Here is a 5047-nt window from a genome sequence, read left to right as displayed (position 1 = left end):
GTCCGTAGCGGCTTAATACAGTGTGTATTCAATCTGGATTAGGTCCCGGGATTTTTCTGCATTTGCGTTTTCCTCGTTAACAAAATTTCTAGTGTCTGTGTTATTTCAATTTCCGCATTATATTGTTTATCTTTATTGGGCCGACCGAGCGAAGCGAGCGAGGACCTTTATATGACCACTTTTTTGTCAAATCTAAGTGATCAATTACCACAAAAAGATTGAGAATGGTCCTTGCTGAAAAACCAAGAATACCCCTCTTGTAGCTGGTTTTCTTTGTCAAAATGAACTAAAGGTCGCAGGTTCGAATCTCGGGTACCTCAAAGTTTTTTTTTTTTTTCGTTTATCTTCTTCTCCTTCAGTTTTTTTCCTCCAAGTTCATATCGACACTGCTTCATCTTCTCACAGTCCACCATCACCATCTCCACCAGCATCAATCTCCACCACCATCACCATCCACAATTAGTATTGATTGAGGAACAGAGTGAACTATTGTTCAATTTCAGTGTGTTCCGTCGATTATTCCCTCCTTTCTCCGTTCTCGATCTTTCTCCTCTCCATCGAACTCTTCTTCCTTCGAGAATTTATCATCTTCATCAAGTAACAGTACTGATTCCAGGAAAACCAACACAAAATTTAAACCTAAATTTCGTTATTACGATCCCAGTCAAACTTAACCCTAAATTTCTGCTGAAGTTTTGGAAAATTGGGAATTTTTTGGACGAAGAACTTGAGAAGTGAATGAAGGGAGTTTTCGCAACGAAGCAGTGAATGAAAATTTGAAAGAGAAATTGATAGATCTGATATGGTATAGCAGGATTTACTCTACTTTTTTCGAAATTTCAATTCCTCCAACAAATTGATCAATTAACAACATGTGTCAATAATTAGTTGCTTGCTTAATTTTAGTTGGTTCACTGTTAGTTATATCGTTCAATTGTGATTTTGTATTGGGACTTATGCTGACTGTGATATTGTTATTCAACTGTGATTCATAATTGTTTTTATGTTCACTGTGATATTAGTATTTCAGTCTTTAACTATAGCTGTGATTTGTTTCGGCCTACTTGCAGAGTTATGATTCTTCTAGAGCATGTGGTGTAAGGATATGGAAGAAAAAACAACTTAAAGTCAATAGTCAAAAGCCATTCAACCTTAGAACTGAGGTATAAATCAATATAATGATCTTTAATTGTTAACCAGTAGGGATTAATTTTTTTATTTTGATGCCAGTCTTTATTTCAAAGGAATACAGGTTACTAATGGGTAATTGTTCTTTCAGCAAAGAGGGAAACATAAAGAAGAGGTATTCGTAAAGAAAGTACAAGAAATGTTTACAGAAGAGGACAAGCAACGTATACCCGTTGCGCAAGGCCTTCCATGTACAACGAAAGAACCATAGGTATGCCAAAGCGAAATTGTAGGCTTCTTAATGATCTTAATACAATGATATATAGAAGTAGATTTTGTATGGAAAATCGTTCACTACATAGTATCTTTAGTTGCACAGTTGGGTATGGTTCGAATGTTGGAGATGGAAATAAAAAATTCTCAATAGTAAATGGGAAAATTGAAATTCGCAATAGCATAGTACCTCATTTATCCGATTGTTATTGTTATTTGTCTCAGAAGATGGATATATAAAACTCACTCTAGTAAGTGGACTTACTATGTTCAATTAGAGATGGACATTTAAAGTTCGCATTAGTAAACGGGTATTTCGATGAGCGCTTACTGTAGTCTGGAACTTCCATTATGCAATTATTATTGTTATTTGGTTTAGGAGATGGATATATTAGTAAATGGGTTACATATTAAGCGAGTTCTCAGGCTTTTAAATGATCTCAACTACAATGATATAAAACTAGATTTTGTATGGAAAATTGTGCACTACATATTATCTTTAGTTTTCTTAGTTGGGTAAAGTATGAATATGTTAGAGATAGGAGTGGAAATTTTGCAATAGTAAATGGGAAATTTCGCAATAGCCTAGGACCTCATTTATTAGATTGTTATTTTTATTTTTCAATAAGATAGCCGGAATTGGATGAGTTAGTCGGCCTACAGAAGATTGGATGTTCATATGCTCAGAGGTCAGAGCAGTAGGTTCACTTAGTTAACTTATCCCAGGTCTATGATTCTAGAATCTAGATTACTGATCATGAGGAAAGTAATCGCAATGTTTTCCTTATCATACTACGGAGTTAGTTGGGTCATTTATGGATAGGGTACATTTGCTTTCGTCATCGGTCTCAAGTCTTTTGTCAATAATTCTCATGGGATTGTTTCTTTTATGTGATTGCAACATTGCATTTTTGTACTTATATGATTATATCACATTATTTTCATTTCTTATTTCAGCAAAATAGACCTCTAAATGCTCAAAACGTTGCTGATGCTTTGCAAAAGACTACAACAGGATTTAGAAGAAAAAATTAGAGCAACCGGCGAGGTTGAAGGAGGTAAGAGCCTTTCATTGTCTATAGTTTTGTATTCTCTACTCAGCAGTGTATCTGTATATAAGGGTATTTGCTTTCTGCCATCTATTTTATTCTCCATAAAAATCAAGATAAGGACAGGATATGAGGTTGCTATTGTAGATTTTGTGTCACTGTTAGCTCTCTTATTGCAGAAATTTGAGCAGTGCAATAAATTTAATCCTTGAAAAAATACATGCAAAACAATCCAAGCTAGGAACTGTGGTAAGCCATTTTTAGGTAGTATGACAAATGAAGACATTTCAAAACCCAGATGGGTATGTATGACATAGAACACTTGGGAATTTCCTTGTGTTTTCTTAAGTTGAAGCAATGGAAAAAAAACTTGACAAATTGCGAGATGGAGTCACTTTGGTGACCAGTAGACAGAAACGCCATTGAAGAACTTTATTTGGAGAAAATTAGTCATTGGAGAAAGCCTAAAAAGATATTTGGGACACTATTACTGAGAACTCACCGTAGGATTTAAAAGAATTCAAGGTAATACTTAGCCTTCAGTCGTATGTCTTTACTCAGGTATTCACTCAGTTTGAAAGTGGTTTAGTGATTGATTTGGTCTTCTTACAGGAGGAACTTGGAATTGAATACGACGAAGATGTTGGTGTAAGCTTGCAGTCGTGAGTGAGTTAATGCCTCAAAATAAGAAGCGAGGAAGAGGTCAGTAAAACTTGGAATTGAAATGATGAAGATGTTGGTGTAAGCTTCCAGTTGTTAGGTGAGTTAATGACTTGATCAAAGTAAGTAGGATGTCAGTAACTTTTGTTCAATGCTGCATTACGGATATAACTAATCTGTTGCGCAGTTAACAAGGGTTTGTTAGCTTTGTCTTGTTGTAAATATTTAATGGCGTCAAGTGGTTTTGATTTTCATCCTCTTGAAAATCAAGTTTCAGTTGGATCAAGTTTTTCTTTCAAATTATGAGTGATCATCATCATCATACAACAGAACTTTAAATATCTCAGAACTGCTTAGATTTACGACACAAACTTAAATCTATCATGTTGGAAAACATAATAGATACATAAATATTTATATGATAGTATTTTATCGATTTGTACATGGAGTGGATGTTGAACACCCATTTGTAAAGAAAAGGAAGTGAATAATTTGCTGGTGTAGCTACAAGACAATTTTTATAATTTTACTCTTACAAGCTTTCCAACCTCAAATATACTGAAAAGATAACATATCAAATCCTTACCGCACTGACGTCTCTCTAGTCTCTGAAATCATATCAAATCCTTACCACACTGACTCCAGCTTTATGATGATAATATATGTTGTATCTGTATGTAAACAGGAAGGTGAAGCCAACTGTAAATGTAGGGTGCAAACAATAGGGATCTTTTGCTTCTGTTACAAAAATCAGAGTTCACTTTTTCGATTCACCTCATACAAGGCACTTAAGTAATTCACTCTAAGCATCATTTGGACTAGCAGGGGACAGATACTAGGCACCATAAACAACCCATCAGGTGTTGTTTATGGTGGCTCCAGACCCATCTGATCTCTACCATTGTTCTGTAGTTACAGGGGACAAAACCAAGAGTTAGTTTTGCTGGGAGGTTGAATTACAGTTGCCAGTGCTATCCCCTGACTCTAAAGTGGCTTTAACCTATCCTAGAAGACATTAGGAGACTGTAATTTATTGGTGTGCATTACCTATGGGGTAACATCATCAAGTTGTTGCTTCAATTTAAGAGTTTTAATATTTATTTGAGTTTTCTCGTGAATTTTTTGAGAACGTTGTTTGATCTTTGAGAACCTAATTTTTTTGGAGTACAGTGAAGGAGCAATCACGTAGAGGTGTCGTTTCGTCAAGTTCTTCGGTCGGCCCTCCCACCGTGGCAACGATTGTACTAGTAATTGAAATAATACATGTTGTGCGTTAAGGGTTAATCGATTGGAGATCCGACCTTGTGGTTGTCGATTTCATTGATTAACACTTAGACATTGGTCTTTGGTACCGTCCAAGTTATTCCTTGTATTTGATAAAGACTCGTTATTGTTTTTAGCTTGAGTAAAAATCAAATCAAGAGATAGATATTAACTCCTTGAGATACTTTTATCTAGATTGAGTCTGACTGTCTAGTTGATTCTCTAGCAAAGTATTTCAGAGTTAGTCCATACAGATTGCTAAGGGAAATATTGGGTGGTATTGTTAGACCCCCGCTTTTTCAATTGGTATCAGAGCAGGCAAACACGGTTAAGACCTTCCAAGTCTGTGTTTGTAATGATCTGACTCTATGGACAAGAGTACTATCTCTGACAACGCAACATCAGAACAGGGTTGCTCAGATAAGTTTCAAAGATCTGAAACCACTGAGGAAAACTCCTTCATGTCTCCTTCAGCCGAATCCGCATTCAACTGGAGAAAATCTCTTGATGAACAGTTGGATGATCTCTCGGATGATAGTGATTCAGAAGAAAGACAGAGTCTTGATGAGGAAGTTTCTCAATATATCAAGTTGTTTAATCGTGAATTGAAAGAAACAATGACAACTGCTTGCTTGAGAAAGTACATGGGTCCTCTCTGCCAAGAAAACAGAAAG

The 5047-nt window shown here is 35.8% G+C and overlaps 1 long non-coding RNA gene across 2 annotated transcripts; it reads left to right on the top strand.

Moving 5' to 3' along the window:
• Positions 1-350: 350 nt before the first annotated feature.
• Positions 351-4424, top strand: LOC113299825. 2 transcript variants are annotated; one of them, XR_003335203.1, is made up of 6 exons: positions 351-805; positions 1071-1163; positions 1280-1399; positions 2359-2459; positions 3063-3210; positions 4281-4424. It is a non-coding gene; the product is annotated as an uncharacterized LOC113299825 (long non-coding RNA). The 2 variants fall into 2 exon arrangements; XR_003335202.1 differs by lacking the exon at positions 4281-4424 and having other exon boundaries at positions 3063-3613.
• Positions 4425-5047: the final 623 nt, after the last annotated feature.

This window comes from Papaver somniferum, chromosome 7, assembly GCF_003573695.1.
Source record: "Papaver somniferum cultivar HN1 chromosome 7, ASM357369v1, whole genome shotgun sequence".
NCBI lineage: Eukaryota > Viridiplantae > Streptophyta > Magnoliopsida > Ranunculales > Papaveraceae > Papaver > Papaver somniferum.
The sequence above is the reverse complement of the archived record's forward strand: the minus strand, read 5'-3'. Positions and strand labels throughout refer to the sequence as shown.